The sequence below is a fragment of the Dasypus novemcinctus genome, chromosome 1, assembly GCF_030445035.2.
Source record: "Dasypus novemcinctus isolate mDasNov1 chromosome 1, mDasNov1.1.hap2, whole genome shotgun sequence".
Classification (NCBI taxonomy): domain Eukaryota; kingdom Metazoa; phylum Chordata; class Mammalia; order Cingulata; family Dasypodidae; genus Dasypus; species Dasypus novemcinctus.
Genome location: NC_080673.1, coordinates 148,456,228 through 148,476,666, shown reverse-complemented (window position 1 = coordinate 148,476,666; position 20,439 = coordinate 148,456,228).

Below are 20,439 nucleotides of genomic sequence, written 5' to 3'. Positions count from 1 at the left end.
AACCCTAGATTTTCATTGTCCCCACATACTAATCTAATCCATTCTCTCTTTTTTTCCTGATTCAACAGAAAACTTTCTTTTATTTTTTAAAAAATTTTCTTATTTTTAATTGTCTTTTTTAAAAAACATAGATCACAAATAATGTTACATTAAAAAACGTAAGAGGTTCCCATATACCCCCCCCACCCCTCCCCACTCCTCCCCCATCAACAACCTCTTTCATCATTGTGGCACATTCTTTACATTTGGTGAATACATTTTGGACCAATGCTGTACTTCATGTATTATAGTTTACATGGTAGTTTACACTCTCTCCAGTCCATTTAGTGGGTTATGGCAGGATATATAATGTCTAGCATCTGTCCCTGCAATATCATTTAGGACAACTCCAAGTCCCAAAAATGCCTCCACATCACATCTCTTCTTCCCTCTCCTTGCCCTCAGAAACTACTGTGGCCACTGTCTCCACATCGATGAAACAATTTCTTCCATTGCTAGAGTCACAATAGTTCTATAGTAGAACACCAGTAAGTTCATCTAATCCATATTTTATTTCTCCATCCTGTGGACCCTGGGATGTCCACTCCACCTCTAAATTGAGAGGGGGCTTGGCTCCCACATGGTTGTTGGATACAATTCTCCTGCTTGAAGCTGTAGACTCTCTTGGTTCCCTGGTGTGGTGGTTGACCATCTTCACCTACCTGTTAGGTAACTTGGGTAAGTCCAATGAACCAGAGAGTAGGAGTTGCAACTCTGCTGAGGCTCAGGGCCATTCATGGATAGGAAGACTAAATATCATTAAGATGTCTTTCCTACCCATTACATCTACAGATTTAATGCAATCCCAATAAAAATCAACACAGCATTTTTTAAGGAACTAAAAAAACTAACTATGAAATGTATTTGGGAAGGAAAGAGGTCCTGAATAGCCAAAGACATAGTGAAAAAGAAAAATGAAATTGGAGGAATCACACTACCTGACTTTAAAACATACTACAAAGCTACAGTGGTGAAAATGGCATGGTATTGGCACAAGGATAGACATACTGACCAATGGCACTGAACTGAGAGTTCTGATATAGATCCTCACACATACAGTCATCTGATATTCAACAAGGCCACCAACTCCACTCAACTGGGAGTGAATGACCTCTTCAACAAATGGTGCTTAGAGAGCTGGATATCCATATACAAAGGAAAGAAAGTGGATTACCATCTCACACCTTATACAAAAATCAACTCAAGATGGATCAAAGACCTAAATATAACAGCCAAGAACATTTTCTCCAAATGTGTTTGGGGGAGGTGTGGGGTGTGATAAATAAGGGTACTTTTCTGAGAATTGACACCAAGAAGAAGAAATGAATGAGTGGAGAGAGAAGGCAGAGAAAGCAATAGTGGCATTTATTCTCCAGGCAATTGCAGAAACAATTGCAGTAAGGACTGTATAGAATACACCTCAGGATTGTCATATCAGTTGAGGTTTTATAGTGACTTACTCCTCTCAACTCCCTTTTAAAAACTTTTATTAAAGACATTCTAACTTTGGTCACTTTCTTTGAACTTTCCTTTCCTTCCCTTCTTTTGCATTTTTTTTTCAGTTTTTTATCATCTATTCCAATATAAATGCTTTAAGTATCTCAGATGTATTGTGTGGGTGGTAAGTTTATTTATAGTTAAGGTAGGTCTTTTGTTTTGCTAAGAACATAAATAAAATTATGTTTAAATTTCAATATATGCATAATGGCCAAAAATTCAATGTGCATGCTTGCCTCCATTGTTGCAAACTTCAAAACAGTCCTTTTTTTTCCTCTTATTTATCAGATTGATATATTTGTGTTCTTGTTATTGCAAGGGAACACATTGCATTGGAGTTTTACTTTTAATGTGTTTGGAATGAGAACATCCTGACAAAGAAAGGACATGTCTTATCTTCTTTCTGGATTTTATTCTGTAATTTCTCACATAGTCCTGGTCAAATTATAAGAATTTAGGAAATTGCTGTTAATTATTTGGTAACTTAAATCAGATATCACTTTTTCTACCTCTTTGTAAACTGTTTCAAGAATACAGAAAACACTATTTTTAACTTTTCTTTAAACTATGTATCCTTCCTACTGTCCCTAGTACATTTAATCTATTAAATACATATTTTCTGGAAAAATGGCTTTCATTTAAAATCTAGTGTAAAATACTTATTTTTAATAAGCTATGGTATCTAGTAATTTGGCAAGTTTGTCAAACGATTGAAAAAATATAATGGTTGTGGTTTTCCAAAAATGTGAAAGAATTTTTTCACATTCATTCATGTAGTAAACCAATGAATTGATCTGAAGTCTATGAAAAATCCTAGATTCAGAGGATACAAATTATATGAAATTGATTGGAAATGTCAGCATTGATAGCTAATACTCTCCCAGATTCATAAGAGAAAGGATAAAGCAGGTAAAAATAGATAGGGATATGGCAACTGCTGTATTGCTGGAATATAAGTAAGTTTACAATCCTCATTCCACAAGCTTGAATGAATTTCTGCTAGATACCTTGTAGGTGGAACAAGCTCGGGAGAAATATAACGACTGAGAGACTGCAGCATCACCTGGGAATAATTGAATAAGTTTCTAGCAGGATATCACTATCAGTATGTAATGTGAAAGGATGTGGTGTAGAACCAAAGGCTGGTCATGGTACAGAGTGGGAACAAAGCACATATAGTAAAATGTGGCACAGATCAACCATTTTTATGCATAACCTGGATTTCCATTTTTAGAGATTGTTCATGTTTTTGGCATTGGGGTAAAATTTTTCATAAATTACCCTCAACTTCCAAACCATTTTATAAGATTGGTTTTATTATTTCCACAATTTATACTTGTGGAAATTTAGTAGTCAAATACCTTTGAAAAATAGGAATTTGCGACAAGCACAGGATTTGAACAGGTGCAAGGCCGTGCTTGAAAGCCCTGTGCATTGCCTAATTATGCACCCTCCCTGGGATGAATTTACATAGATACAATCTCTCTATGGAGAGTGATTTGATAATATACAACAAGATATTTAACATAGTCACATTTTTGATTAATTCTGTACCTAAAATTTATTGTATAGGGATTAAAAGGAATATACAAGGTATTATCACAGCATCATTTATAATATTAACCATATTGTCAACCATGTTATTATTAGAACAACTAATGAAAATTCAATTTCAGTAATAAAGAATTAGTAAAATAATTTATGTTATTGAAAGAACGAAACACTATGCCTCCATAAAAATCATTTTTATACAATGCTTAATTATATGATATAGGGTTCCTGGTTACATTTTTTTTAAAGTATACTAAAAATTATGTTAACTATAATCTCATTATCATATACAAAGCTATAACACTTGGAAAAAGAATATACCTGAATGATTATCTGTGTATGGTTAGATTACAGGAAATTGAAATATAATTTTCAATAGCTTTTTGACATTTTTAAATTTTATGAATTCATGTATACATTTTAAAATAAATAAATACAAAATATATATTAAAAACCACCCTGTGATCTCAGATTTCATATTTTATTGAGTTAAATAGCTATATAGAATTATATTTAATGTATGTAAAATGTATGGGTCTCCAAAGGCGAAAGGGTTCAACATCCCTAGTATCTAAGGAGGTAAACATATAGTAAAAGTTAATGAAGCCAAACATTAACATTCTTGGCATATTCCTTGTGCTAGTTTCCTAGAATTGCCTTAAACAAATTACCATAATCTTGGAGTCTTAAACAAGAAATTTATTCTCTTACAATTTTGGGAGCCTGAAGTCCAAAATCAAGTTGTTGGCAAGGTCATTTTCTCTCCAAAGGTTCTGGGAGTAGAGGGGAGGAATCTTTCTTTGCCTCTTCAAGCTTCTGAGGCTCCGGGAGTACTGGTTTAGGGCTACAAGAATACAGTCACCTCTCCTTCTTCACACATCCTTGTGACACTGAAATTTCCCTTTGGAAATTTAAGCCATTGGATTTAAGCCCCATTCTAAGTCTAAGTTGAACTCATCTTAAAAGTTACATCAGTTACACTGATACATTATTTCCAATTAAGGTCACATTCACAGGTATCAGTTGTTAGGACTTGAACATATCTCTTTGGGGGTCTCTATTCAACCCACTCCTTGGGGATTTTACCATAGCTATCCTCTGCTGAAACACTTGGCTTGTCCCCTCACTTATTCAAGTATTTGCTTTTCAGTCAGGCTTTTCTTGACCGGTCACTTAAAATTGCCACTCTCATCTTTGCTGCCAATCATACTTCTCTTGAATCTGTAGCAAACCATGTAATTTTACATATATTTTGTTTGTAGTCATATACATACATAAGCAACTAGAATGTTAGAGTTGTTCATTGAATATAGCTTAAGATTACAGTTAATGTTATTCTTTTTGTCATAGCTGTCTAGCGATACCCCTTTCATTCAGAGAGGGAAATTTACAATAGCCTACACAATCTGTAAATTAGCTCTCTAGCTTTACTCTTTTAAAAGCATCAGGGCATCTCTTAACTTCTCTTCCCTCTCCCATGGTGAGCAAGTCTCACTCACTTCATTATAATTGTTTATACACAACAGACATGCTGTCACTTTCCCTTAGCTTGGGAGTATTTCCCCTCTGATAGCAAATGGGTTCCCAACTTTTGTTCATTGAAATGCTACCTTTTTGTTGAGGTCAATCCAGACATCTTTCAAGTAACAACCCCCAAATACCAACATGCCCCATCTTTTTTTTTCCTCATAGGACATATAACCTTATAGCATATCATTCCATTTGCGCATTTATTATTATTTTCCCCATTTTCTTCCCACAATAACATAAGCTCTGTGAGGTCATGGGTTTCGTTTGTTTGGTTCACTGCTGATCACCAGCAGTGATGGTGGCTGCCATCTAAGAAGGACTTAAACAAAATTTACGTAACTGAGCCAAGCAAAAGTATAGAGTGAAAAACAAAGAATGAGAAAAAGGGGGAAAATGGGACCTACCAGAACAAACATACAATTGAGGGTCAGGATGCATGGCTCTGGCTGACCCTTATAATTTTTGTTCCCTCTTTATATGAAGGGGCACAAACAAAAAGAGCTTGCTATCAGCAGACATGCACTATTGTATAAAATCAACGATTTATTTCAGGTGGAGGAAAAATTCACTTAAACCAGAGATGTAAAAGGAAGAGAATAAAAAAGAAAAAAATCAGTAAAACTCAAGTGAATATAAATCTCAGTGAAAATGAAATTTTAATGGAATTAACAATTAGCAATCACAGCAATCCTTCATCCATGTTGAGGGTATAGATGATGAATACTAAATCTGAGAAATTAAGGCTACACCTTGTAATACTAAAATAACTCCTAAAATGAAGGAAAAGAATATATGACATAAGATTAATAGAAAGTAAAGTAGAATTATAGAAAAAGATGAACTGAAACAAGATAGAAGAACACCAGAAACAGATAAATAAAATGTGCTTAACATTGATAAATAAAAATTCAGGAGGATTATGCAAAGATGGCCATGGATTAACTGGCAGAGCTGAATGCTTCCATAAAAACAAAGGAGAAAGAGCCAAAAGCTGTATGAGGGGCTGCCCTGGGGGTCTGCACACCAAGACAGTGTTGCACAAATCCCAAGGAGGAAAGTGAGGGACAGAGAGAGGAAGAAGCTGAAAGGACAATGATGATTTACTAAGCCCCTGTGACAGCCAGAAAAGGTTCCCCTTCTCCCCTTGGGGTAAAATATCTGGCTCACTGCAGCTGATCCCTGTCAGCTGTTTCAAAGGAAAAGGGAGGGGAGTTCTGGTGCTTTCCTTCAGTGAATTCAGCCAGCAGAGCCTTCTTTGAATCTCTGATCTGGAGAGTCAGACAGGAATACAAGAAAACCCAGACTAAAAAACCTCAGTGGAAAAGTGTGCTGACCCACCATCTGCTGGTGGGTCTGTAAATTACTTGGACAAAAACTGCTTGCACTCTCTGTATCCAATCCCTGGAAGAAAATTTGTGCCCCACTAGTGAGTTCCTGACCTGAGTTGGAAAACTTAAGCTGGGCAATTTTAAAGACTGAGAATAAGTTAAAACAAATATCTTGCCAATAGGCAAGAGAGAGAAATTAGCCATTAGAGTAAATTCACCAAGATATTCAGATGGCTAGACATCAGCAAAAAATTACAAGCCATACTAGGAAACAGGAAAAGATGGCCCACCCAAAAGAACAAACCAAATATCTTGAAGAAATGCAGGATTTAATACAATTAATCAGTGATAATCACACAACTCTCCTAAATCACATCAAAGAATTTTAAGAAAATATGACTAAAGAAATAAAAGATGTTAAGAAGACACTGGGAGAACATAAAGAATATTTTGAAAGCCTGCAAAGAAACATAACAGACCTTATGAGAATGAAAGGCATGGTGGATGAGATTAAAAGTACATTAGAAGGGGGCAAATGTGCTTCAAGCAATTGGGCACCTGCCTCCAAACTGGGAGATCCCAGGTTCAGTTCCTGGTGCTTCCTAAAGAAGATGAACAGAAGCTGCAATGAGCAGACACCTCAACAAGCAGACACCACAACCAACAGACACCACAACCAGCAGACACCACAAACAGTAGATGCCACAAAAGTAGCAATGAGCAGATGCCACAAAAAGCAGATGTTGCAATGAACAGATGCCACAACAAGCAGACACCACAATCAGCAGATATCACAACCAGCAGGGATCAGAAGTGGCTCATGCAGTTGGACACTCGCCTCCCACATGGGAAGTCCCATGTTTGGTTTCTGGTGCCTCCTAAAGAAGATGACCAGAAAGTGAGCAGATAGATAAGGGAGGCATCTTGGGATTGTGAGGGATAAAAAAAGCAATATATAAAAGAAGGAGTAACTACTGTTAAAAAAGTACAAAAATGCATTAGAGGCACATAAGTGCAGATCTGAATTGCTTGAAAACAGAATTAGTTATTTTAAAGACAGAGCATGTGAAAAGGAAAAAAACAGGAGAGCAGAAAGAGAAGAGGATGGAAAAAATGGAACAGAGTCTCAGGGAATTGAATGACAATGCTAAATGTACAAACATTTGCATTATTGCTCTCCCAGAAGGAGAAGAAAGTGGAAAAAGGACAGAAAGAATATTTGAGGAAATAATGACTGAAAATTTCCCAACCCTTATGAAGGACATAAATACCAATATCGAAGAAGGACAACATATCCCAAACAGAATAAATACAAATAGACCTACCCTGGGATACTTATAACTCAGAATGACAAGTATCAGAGATACAGAGAAGATTCAGAAAGCAACAAGAGAAAAGCAAAGCATCACATACAAGGGAAACTTGATAAGATTAAGTGCTGACCTCTCATCAGAAAACATGGCGGAGGGAAGAAAGTGATATGATGTATTTAATGTACTCAAAGAGAAAATCTGCCAGCCAAGAATTCTCTATCTAGCAAAGCTGTCCTTCAAAAATGATGGTGAGTTCAGTCTTCACAGGCAAAAAAATAAAACTGATAGAATATGTTACCAAAAGCCCAGATTTGCTAGAGGTACTAAAGGGGATTTGGAGAAGTGTTTAGAAATGAAGATTATTAAGAAAGGTAAACTAAAGGATAAGAAGACAGATAATAGAATGATAATACAGCAGAGAGTCAAAGGACAAAATGGAAGAAATAAGAAATGCTTTTATATTAATAACAGTGAATGTTAATGGCTTGAACTCCCTGTATTAGTCACCAATGGGGAGCTGATGCAAAATAACAGAAGCCTGTTGGCTTTTATAAAGGGTATTCATATGGGGTAAGAACCTACAGATACCAGGCCATAAAGCATAAGTTACTTCTCTCACCAAAGTCTATTTCCATGTGTTCAGACTTCCTGGATTCCTCTCTGCCCTGGTCTTGCTTCTCTCCTGGCTCAGGGTTCCTCTCTTCCTGGGGATTGGTTCTCTTCCCTCTGTGCACTTACTCCCTGGGGCTCCAGCTTGAGACTTCAGCGTCAAACTCCAACATCAAAACTCCAACTTTAAAAACCCTCCAGCTCTGTCCTTTGCCATGTCTTTTATCTGTGAGTTCCCACTCACCAAGGGGTGGGGACTCAAGACCCTACTGACATGGCCCAATCAAAGCCCTAATCATAACTTCATCACACCCGGGTACAGACCAGTTTACAAACATAATCCAATATCTATTTTTGGAATTCATAACTATATTAAATTGCTGCTATATTCCCCAATCAAAATACATAGACTGATAGAATGGATAAAAAAAAATATGAGCTGTCTGTATGTTGTCTACAGGAGACCCACTCAGCTATAAGGACACATCCATGTTAAAAGTAGAAGATTGGGAAAAGGTATTCCACGCAAACAGTAACCAAAAAAGAGCTGAAATAGACCAGATAAATGTAAAATAACAGCAGTGTAACTGGCATATTGTTCCTGTGATCAGTATTTTGCAATTTTTTTTCATACAAAATAAACACTTGCTTTTAATGGAGGAGGGCTGGAGAAGAGATACATTTTTGGATGCTTCATTTTTCTTTAACCCTTTCTTATTCATACTCCTTAATTAAAATAATCTATCTGGATCAATAATGATTTGGCATGCCTATTGTTGAACAAGATTTTGAGTTTTCCTGCCTCATAAAATTATGAATTGGGAAATTGTTTTCTGCTGTTTATTCATTCCAATAAAATGTGAAAAAATCCCAAATAGGAATTTGATTAGGAATTAGGAATTAGAAATAATTAGGAAACTAAATAAGTAACCAATAATTTATTTCATTCTTAGAGATCATTATGTCCAATAGTTAGAGTTGTAATATAAAAAGTAAGTTACATTATAATTAATTTCTATTATATTTGAATTATTTACATTTGTAAATGTTTGTTGTTATGCTATCTATTTTTCATAATTGATTATATTAATTCTGACCTGGCTTTGCACTCTGGTTTAAAATTTGTAATTTCTTTCAATCTCTTTTTCTATTTATTTTACAATTTTACAATAAGGGACTTTTTAACAGCTAAAGAAAAACTCCAGCTATTTATTATACACTCTGGATTGATCATATGGTATGTGAATATATCTCAATAAAACTGCTAAATAAACAAATATACAATTGTGCAAAAATAACCAGAAATAGCAGCTATGTACAGCAGGGGAAACAGACAGATTGAGAGATGAGGAATTTTATTGTTTGTTTGTCTGTTTTTTTAGATTATTTTTATTATTGAAATATATATGTTTTATTATTTTTTTATCCTTGTATTTTATTTTTACCCTTGTAGTTGTATTATATTTTCTTATTTTTACTTTGTTTTTTGTTTTTTGTTTTTTTGAGGGGTGGGTCTTTATTTTTCAGGAGGTTTTGGATTGCAGAAGGGTCACAACTATGACAGAGAAAGCACACTACCTTGTCTTCTTAAGGCCCTTTCTTAGGACTTGAAGTTCCCACATAATGTTTAGCATCAATTTGTCAATTTTTACAAAACGAGTTGTAATTTTAATGGAAAATGCATTCCATACATCATTTGGGGGAGAAGAGATATCTTTCTAGTATTGAGCTCTCTAATTTATTTATTATATTTCCCAATCAGATAAATTGGGGAATATAATAAATAAAATACAAGGATAAAAAATAATAAAACATATATATTTTTATTATTCTGGCAATGAAAGAACTTGTTTCATTGATATAAAGGCAGTAGCCAGCAGAGGCTCTAAGGTGAGGGAAAGGGCAGAATAGGTGCACCATGGGGACATTTTTGGAACACTGGAATTGTCCTGAATGGCATTGCAATGGTGAATATAGGCCATTACACATTTTGTCAAAACCTAAAAAAATTTATGGTGCAAAGTGAAAAATATAATGTAAATTACAGTCCATGTGTGTTCATCAATCGTAAAAAATGTACCACACTAATGAAAGATGTTGTCAGTGGGGCTAAGTGTGAGAGGGAGAGTGATATAGTACATGGGAATTCCCTATATTTTTGATGTTACCTTTATGTAATCTAAAGCTTCTTTAGTAATAAAATATAATTTAAAAAGAAGACAAAGTAAAAGGTCTTGCTCTACATGATAGTGAACATAATGCAAAGCTTTACTATTTCATATAATATACCTATTGGTACAAAGACAGAAAAATAAACCAATGTAACAAAATAAAAATCCCAGCAACAGAACTATGCATCCATGGATACATGATTTATGATGAAGATAATACTGAAGCTCATGGGAAATTATGATCATTTCAATACCTGATAACAGGTCTTTGGGGTATCTATAAGAGAAAAAATGAAATTGGAATCATTTTGAAAACCATATCTCCAAATTAACTTTAGATAGATTATAGAAGTAAATCCACAAGGCCATACCTAAAAAAAAATGCAGACAACTAACTTCATTATGTCAATAAAGCAAACGATTTCTTAAGATACAAAAGGCATTTAATTATAAAGTCAATGATGGATAAATTTTATGTCATTCAAATAAAGAAATTTAATTTATCTAAAGAGACTATTATAATAATAGTAGAGAAGGAAGTTATTGAGTCTGATAATTGCAATCCTTAAACCAAGAAAGGCTCATATTCAGGATATATAAACACTACTACAAACCAATCACATAATAATAGTCACTCATTAGAAAAATGGGAAAAAATAATATTTGAACAGATGCTTCACAATGGAGAAAATCCAAATAACAAATAAACATATGAAAAAGTACTTAACTTCACTAATAATCAGAGAAATGAAAATTGAAATAGCCATGACTGATATATTGTACAGTCATCAATTTTTCAAATATAAAATTCATGACAAAATCTAGTATTAGAGAGGACATAATGTTGTTGCAGTAAAAATTGATGCTATTTAATTGCAAAACTTTTTGACCTTTTTGTTTAGTTTGATACCCCCTGAATCCCAATGTAGATCTTTCCACAATAATAAAGATGAAATTTAAAAACATAATGTCACCAAAACTAGAAACAAAGCAAATATATGCATGCAGTATGAATTTGTTTGTATACACTTTTAAAAAGCAATAGTAAATGTTATTTTTTCTTAATGCACATTTACATATATGTGAGAAATATAGAGAAAAGCTAGGAAGTGATTAACATAAATGTTGGGATAATGATTACCCCTAGGAAGGAGGAAAGAAATTTTGAACAGGAAAAGACATATGGAGCCCTTCTGGGAGTGCTGGCGATGTTCTCTTTCCTTAAGAGAATAGTGATTACATGTGATTTAGGTCTATATTAACTAAGTAGTCTGTACATTTATGTATCCTAGATATCTTACATTTCAAAATAAAATATTATAAATTCATTGCAAACCTGGAAAATATAAATTTTAGAAAAGTTTACTTCATGATTCTTAAACATATCATTAAGTTCCCAAAGCAATAAAGTAATAACGATTAAGTTATATATGTCAAAATATGTTTTATAAATATTTATCTAAACAAAATTTCCTTCATATATGAATACCTTAAGCAAACATGCTCAATCATTTAAAAAAATAAAGAAATGTGTGTCAATGATCCATTTTGATAAGCATAATAAAATAAGAAAAACAAAAATATCATGGAAGTAAGACCCAGCTCTGGTGGTCTGGAAAAATGTACACCAGAAAAACTTGTTCCTAAGCTTCATTTATTCCTGTGAGTGTGAACCTATCATATGTAGGCTCATTTGATGAAGTTTCTTCAGTTAAGGTGTGACACACCTCAATAAGGATGGATCTATATCCAGTTATTGGAGTCCTTTATAAGCAGAATGAATTTCAGACTGATGGAAAGCCAGGGAAGCAAGAAGCTTAGGTCAAAACCTGGAAGAGATGGTAGAGGCAAGGATCAGTCACCATGTGCGTTGTTCTGTGACAGAGGAGCCAAGAATGAAAGATCCAGGGGCAGCCAGCCCCCAAATGCCAGTCCTTGGGAAGAAATTATTGCCTAGATGATGCCTTGATTTGGACTTCCCCTAGCACCAAAACCATAAGCCAATAAATTCTCATTGTTTAAGCCAACCCATTGCATTGTATTTGCTTTAGCAATGAGGAAACTAATACTCCAGACAAATGAGAAATAAATCATATTCTAAAAATTTCAAAAATGAGAAAGCCCCAGAAGTAAATTTGGGTAAATACTATAGCAACACACACATACACAAAGATGTATATGTATAGTTATGCAATTATGTGTGTAGGTATACATTATATATAATATATGACTAAACAAGCAGGAGTACAATGTTTGAGGAAAAGTTGCAAAATTATATACATCAACAAAATAAAAAACAAATAGAAAATAAGGAGAGAGGTGGAACTGAGGGATATGAGGAGAATCAGAGGGCTAATCAAAGTTTATTTCTTTAGAGGGAGTCAAACATGCAGTTCTACAAATGCAATCATTCAATACATTAATTTTGTTATTTTTAGTGTTAACCATAGAGAGAGATTTTATTTATTTTTTAGTGTTATATTACCATTTATTTTTTAATGTTATATTAAAAATATATGAGGTCTCCATATAGCCCCCACCCCCCTCACCCCACTCCTCCCACATCAACACCTCTTTCATCATCATGGCACATTCATTGCATTGGTGAATACATTTTGGAGCACTGCTGCCCCACATGGATAGTGGTTTACATTGTAGATTACACTCTCACCCAGTCTACCCAGTGGACCATGGCAAGACCTACAATGTCCAGCATCTGTCCCTGCAGTACCACCCAGGACAGCTCCAAGTCCTGAAAATGCCCCCACATCGTATCTCTTCTTCCCTCTCCCTATGCTCAGCAGCTACCGTGGCCACTTTCTCCACATTAATGCTACATTTTCTTCCATTACTAATCACAATAGTTCCAGAATAGAAGATCAGTAAATCCACTCTAATCCATACTCTATTCCTCCATCCTCTGGACTCTGGGATGGTTATGTCCACTCCACCTCTATATCAAGAGGGGGCTTAGATTCCACATGGATGATGGGTGCAGTTCTCCTGCTTGCAGTTGTAGGCACTCTTGGCTCCCTAGTGTGGTGGTTGACCTTCTTCATCTCCCTGTTAGATGGCTGGAGTAAGTTCATTAAACCAGAGGGTAGGAGTTGCAGTCTGTTGAGACTCAGGCTTCATGGCTCAGGTCACATGGACAGTCCAGAGATTCAGGTCCCGTGAGCACACACCAAACCTCAGTGCCAACCACAGGTCCAGTAAAAGTAACAGGAGAGGCTTGTGAACAAAGATCACATCTGAATTCAACTCCATCACACTCAGGAACACAAAGTCCAAAGTAGGTCCAACTGACATGGCACTGAACTCCATCTGTCATGACCATAGAAACTGTGGGTCTCTGTAGCCCTCAGAACAACCAATTCCTAGGCTTGTATCTACTTTGGCTGTCTCTGGGACCCTGCTGAGGCGTGCATAAGAGCGACCTCTCTGATGACCTCCTGAAAAGCATTTTTGACATATGATATTACATGTAGGCTGAGATCTTCTTCTGGTCTGAGTTGACCCTTTTATTCAAGGTCGTTTTCTAGTTACATCATCAGCTGGTGCTTGGTAGTAATCTCTCAGAACTAGGGAGGCTCATCCCTGAGAGTCATGTCCCATGCTGAGGGGAACCAATGCATTTACATGCTGAGTTTGGCTTCGAGACTGGCCACATTTTAGCAACAATGAAGCTCTCAAGAGGTAATTCTTAGGCACCCTGCAGCTCTAGGCCTAGTTCTTATTTCAGGCGCACAGGCTCACAAGCATAGTGATTAGTATCAAGGGCTCATTGTTGGACCATCCTTCTTTATTAGTCATTGCACTTAGCCATTGCACTTGGGGGATTGTTGCTGTTCCATTGGCAAATGTGATAGAACCCTCCCTCCCCCAGCTAGAAACTCAGCACTCCCTCAGTTGTCATTTTTAACTGTAACCACTATGAAAATATTCAAACATTTTTAGGTACCCTGTATACATGCCCTGGAGAACTCCCTTCCAATCATGTGCCCCCTATCAATAACTTCCCACACCAGTATTCCTCCCCTGCCATAGTTGCACCTACCATAGAAAGTTGTTTTGAGATTTCACATATATTTTAGTTAAAAAAATTTCTAAATTTCAGCAATGCTTCTATTTTATTTCAGTAATATTTTTCTATTAAATAAAAATAAAACTAATAGTTAAATATTTAAAATTACATATAATAAATTACATACAAAACATTTTATAGCTTTCTATTTATCTATTTATCTATATAACATCATCATCATCTGTCACCTAATTATAATGGGATTTTTCTGAAATTTTCCTGAATTTTGACACTCCATGCTTTTTCCTAAGTGGGATTTGGGGTGATGTATGGCAATCATTTTTTTCTTTGTGTGCAGGTTGCTTGCATATTTTGCTAATGAGCCAAAATGCTCTAAAATTAATATTTCCCCAGAGTGCTAGATAATATTTAAATGAGGTGTGAATAAAATGCTTCAAATTCAGAGAGCAGAGCCAAATTTGAAGGATGATTTGGATTTTACTGGGTGGAAATAGCAGAGAGCTATCGAGGAAATAACTTGTGTAAAAGTCCTGAATTTGTGAATGCAAGTGTGGAAAATGGGTTTCAAATATAATCTCCAATCTTTTTCTCTGGGAAGCCTCCTTGCATAGTATCAATTCCTACTAAGTGGTGTAGACTATTTCCCTACCCCTTGATTATGGGTTGGCCTTCTCACTTGCTTTGACCAGAATGTGGCTAGGGTGATATTTCCAGTTTTAGGCCTAAGCATCAGGAGACCTTGCATATATTTGCTTTGCCATCACCCAAAGCAGAAGCTAGTTTGATAAGGGTGATTGTTGTCATGGAATAGAGCCTAGTTAACCCAATGGAGGCTATTCTAGACCTCCTATTGCTCAGGCAAGCTCACTGTCAACAGCTGAGAGGAAAGCTGAGCCTGACTAAGATGAGCAATATTGCCCCACCATGCCACAGATTCCTGAGAAAAAAAAAATGTTTGTTGTTTAAAGCTACTACATGATTTTATACAGCAACAGCCTAACTGATACAGTTTTTGAGTCAAACAGACCTTTGGGTTTTGAAACAGAGACCTTTTTCTGTACTTCACAATTTTTTCATTTTATTTTCTTTTACCATTTTTTAAAAAATACATTTTTAAAGAAGCTTTAGATTACATAAATTTTACATAAAAATATAGGGTATTCCCATATATCTCATCCCATCTCCCTTCCACACTTACCCCCATTAAAAACATCTTTCATTAGTTTGCTATATTTGTTAAATTTATAAACATATATTGAACCATTGCTACTAACCATGGTCAATAGTTTACATTACAGTTTACACTTTGCAGCACACAATTTTACAGGTTTTGACAGAATGTATAATGGCCTGTATCATCATCGTGGTATTAAACAGGACAACTCCAATATCCCCAAAATACATCATTCTTCCCTATCCTTCCCCTCAGAGCCATTGGTGGCCATTGCCTTTATATCAGTGTTACAAGTTCCTCCATTGCTAGAAGAATAATAAGTCTACTCCATAGTTGCACTCTCTCTTATGTTTGTCCATTCCTCAATATTGAGGATTTTTGGATGGTGATGTCTACTCTGTTTCTGATTGAGAGGGAGCTTAGATCCCATAAGGCAGATGGATGGAACTGTCTTGCTTGCTGTTGCAGATATTCTCTTTTTTGAGATGGGCATTGTCCATCATCATCCTTTTGTTGGTTGTCCTGGATGAGTCCAATGACCTGGAGAGTAGGCAGTGCAACTCTGCTGAGATTCAGGGCTCAACAACCATAGGAACAGACTGAAGATTTAAGTCTCTGGGACACATATTTAATGGGTATAGTGCTAAATATATGTTCAAATAAAAGGGGCAGAAAATCCATGTGCAGGGAAATTAAAAATTTTCCTAACTCAGTGACATTTTAGACCATATATTCCAAGGTAAGGTCCATTGACAGGGTGCCGAATTACTGAGATTGTGTGCTCTGCCTGTAGTGTTGAGATAATTTTTAATATATAAAAAGTCATTTAAATCCATTGACCCCTAGCTTCTTGTTTGTGAAATAGCTGAAATAATAGTAACTAGCTTTTAGGACTTTTGAGGTGATCGAATGAGATCATAACTATCAATTGACTACCACTGTGCCTATTCAACAGAGAATAATCAAACTGATCTTTTGGTGTGAAAATGTGAGAGGAAGCAAGGTATCCAATATTGAAGGCATGTTGTTTAAATTGTGAAAATCATAGTACAGGATTTATAAGTTTTTGGTCATAATTCACATGTGCAGTAGTATACATTACTCTATTTTATTTGATTCAGTTCTAGATTCCCCATGTAAATAACATGTAAGACCATTAATCTTGCAATATCAAGGCAATTAGGCTACATGTGTAATTGCTAAGTATATGATAGATATTTAATTATATTCAAGGTTTAAATTGGTTATTTCAGAGATTATATTTCATATAAAAGCATATTTCTCCCAGCTCATTTTCTTCCTGCTGCCCTGGAATGGCATCTAGGTGTAAGTATAACTTTAAATGACATTATTATAGCGAGAGAAGATAGATATATTGGATGTTATGTTGAAGTACTTCAGGTAATGAGGCACCCACACAGATAGCCAGCCAGCAAAGAATACATGAAATTACAGCTTTGTTAGCTCAAATATCCTGGAAAGGTTAAGGGACAATGAGAGTGGTGGGCTAGCCCTGTCTTACCTAACTAGGCTTCTGCAAGTTTCAGGGGAAAAACATATATGGGTCCCAGGCTCTTGCCTTTACTGTGACCCAGAGGGGAGGAGTTTGGCTTTCCCACAATACTGCATATTGCAAATTTCAAGCTATATGACACAAAAAGAAAAAGTAGCAAGGGCTGTTTGGAGAAGCTCATGTTACCTTCTTATCATCCAAGATACAGGACTTGCTAGTTGTGGTTATTGCCACGGTAGGGAAAACTGGGATGTCACACAAAAGGAAACTTACTACTAAGCCTGGAAGGATGACAAGGCACAATATATAGCTTCTTTTATGCCATTACAATAGGAATTTTGTTTACCTCTTGTCCTCTATCATGTCACTGGCCTTTGCTGATGCTTTACTTTCTCAGACCACTCAAGCAAATATCATGAAATGGGTTGGCTTAAACAAATGGAATGTATTAGCTTACAGTTTTGAGACCAACAAAATGTACAAGGCATCATCAAGGCAAAGTTTTCTTCAAGAGGACTGTCTGCAGTCGATCCTTAGTTCCTTTGCCACATGGAAAGGCACATGGCAGCATATCCTGATCTCTTCCTTTTCTTCTGGGTTCCATTTCACCTTCTTGCTTCCTATGTCTTTCTCCTTGTATGAATTTCATTCTCTTATAAAGGGCTGCAGTATTTGGTGTAACATTTATGTAATCTATGTATCTTTTAAAAATATTATAAATATATATATATTTATAATAAAAATGTTTAAAAATAATTGAGGTATGTCATACCTTAACTGAAGTAGCCTCGTTAAAACATCCTACTTACAATGGGTTCAGATCCACAGAACATATTTTTCTGGGGTACATATAGATTCAAATCACCACAGATAAGATGTCTTATTTTTATTTAGTTTGTTTGTTCTTTTGTTTTTTTTAATCTCTGTGCATTGCACTTTTCATGGTTTTTAGTCATTAAATTCTCTAAATCTGGAGGTCAATTCATCATAATCTTTGTTTGCCTGTCCTTGATCCTTCCTTATAAGTCCACATTCTCCACTGAGCAAAATGGGGAATCCTCTGTATCTTTCTGTGTCATACAAAGGGAACTGAAAAGGTCTTAATTCAATTTTCCCTCCTCTTATACCTTGTCATTCAGAGCTGTAAAGATTAACAGGTAAGGTAAGAATTAATAGACAATAGGCTTCAATCACATGGATCAACTGTTACTCTGCTCTTTCTTTTTTTGGTCTCTTTTATCACCAATTAAAGAACATCTTTCTCTGTGGCTAGAAATGTCATTTATTTGTGTCCTACATTGTCTGTACTCTGTAACTTCCCTCATTGTCCCCTATCTTCCTCCAGAAACTTTGAGCTAGCAAAATTGTACTTTCATGCATTTCACTGCTAGTTGAGAATCAAGCACTCTCCTCATAAACAAAAATACCTGCTCTTACTTACATAGAAATGAAACTTTATATATTCAAAACATTCATATATTTATTGTGGCAAATAGAAAACTCTAGGTGTTATTTATAGGAAAAAATAATTTAAAGTGGCTATTTTACAGTTATCTGGAAGCACTTAGTTAGCAATGATATTTCACACAGTTGGTGTTGGATGTCGTTCATTCATATGAATATGTATATTGGGAAATATCCACTCTGTGTGGAGCCATTCTTCCAAAGACAGTGTCATTTTGATTCTATTAGAGTGATAGATACAGAATAAGTCATCCAATTCCTACAAAAATTCCCATTACTTTTGATTGCTTCAATCCCCTGTGATATCTTTACAAATATGGAGTTGAACGGGCCTACTTGGTTTACTTTAGGATGGATAATGAACATAAACTGGCACTATTTGATTTAGACCAGATCCTGAATAAACATTTCATATCAACCAAGGAAATATGTCTGTTATATAAAATGAATTTCTTTTACCAGGTCTAGTTTCAGTGCTATTTGATGAGTGGAGATTCACTCATATATATTTACATACACACACACACACACACACATATATATACACACACACACATATATATATATACACATATATACGTATAAGTACACCTGTGATATCAGAAGCTAACTATACAACCAAAAATTTATGTTTTAGGACTCATCATACTGCATTTTATCTTTAATTTATTGCATAGTTAATATAATACATAAAAATAATAACAGCATGAGGGATAATTTTTGTTGGTAAGATTACTATGAGAATAACTCCGTTTTCTTACATTTTCTTAAGTCACTTGAAACTGCTTACTCAAAGGCCACTCATGACATAGTTAATATCAAATAGCAGCATTTTTGGTCCTCTTCCCAACATAATGCTGAAGTTTTAATTAGGTTTATTTTCTTGACCCTCGCTATTAATTATTATATGTTTATCACTATCAATAGTCCATCTTGCTCCTTTGATACAGATACTTCGATAAAACTACTACAAATTTATTTAAATTGTTTAAACAATTTTCAATGACTAAAAAGTTCAATGATCATCCTTCTTTTCCTAAATTCCGTATTTAAATACTGGAATTATCTTCACTACCATTTTTCACTTATTTGATCACCAAATCCCATTGATGCTCTCTGGAAAATGATGAATTTCTCTTTTTCTAATTGTACCTCTCATCATAATTACTACTATTGTTCTTTGCAATGCCTTACATAATCTCTTGCTTGAATTCCCTGGCTATTATCCCCTTCTTCTCCAATCCTTTCTCACAATTTGACCCTTGAATATCTAAAGGAGCATTTTTACAATTAAAAACAAAGCCCTTTATCTCTCAAGAATGTAGGTATTTCATATTAAATAAACTGTTGTGCCTATTGTTCATTAAATAAAATCTATTCATCACTGAAATTGAATTTTGGTTGAAGGCTGTGCCTATTGCTCCTTGGTTTATTAATACAGTAAGTGAAAGATAACCAGGATGCAAATATAATTTATATCTTTGAATGCCAGACAGGTTAATCCCACTTATTATGCAACATAGAAAACTGGCAGTCTAACATGCATCTCAAACTGAGCATGTATAAAACAGAAATATTGGTTTTCTTCCAAAACATTCCACCCACATATTTTCCACAATAACTTGATCTTTAAAAATGGTGGTCTAAACCAACATAAAAGTATGAATGTTTTGAATATAGAAAGTTTCATTTCTGATTAAGAGCATGTATTTTCAAATGCAAAAAAGAGAGTACTTGGTGTGTTGTGTAATTGAATGACATGGAAACACATTTAAAGTTTTGATTTAACATATAAGTAGTAAGATGCATGCAAGTTTAGATGTGATAGATATTCAGGTCATTGTGCTCCTTAAATGTCTCCATAAGGCAGCCATTTTATAAATGACAAAAATTACAAAACTTTTGGGACCTGGTTTACTATCTTAGAGATTTAAGTCTAATCTGCATCAAATATTTCTGTAATTTCAGAAAAAAACCTACTCTCACTTGTTTTCATGGATTTGAAGCAATCAGTACACCTTTTATTTTAAAAAAGCTAATGAATATGTAGACTGAGCAGATAGAGATCCTAGAAATCCTCCCCCTCTATCTCTCCTTCTCAACTCTAATTTCAGATTTAATATCACTCTCTTTTAGTTAACTTGGTTATTGGAAGCAATATACCAGAAATAGGTCAGCTTTTATAATGGTGATTTATTAGCTTAC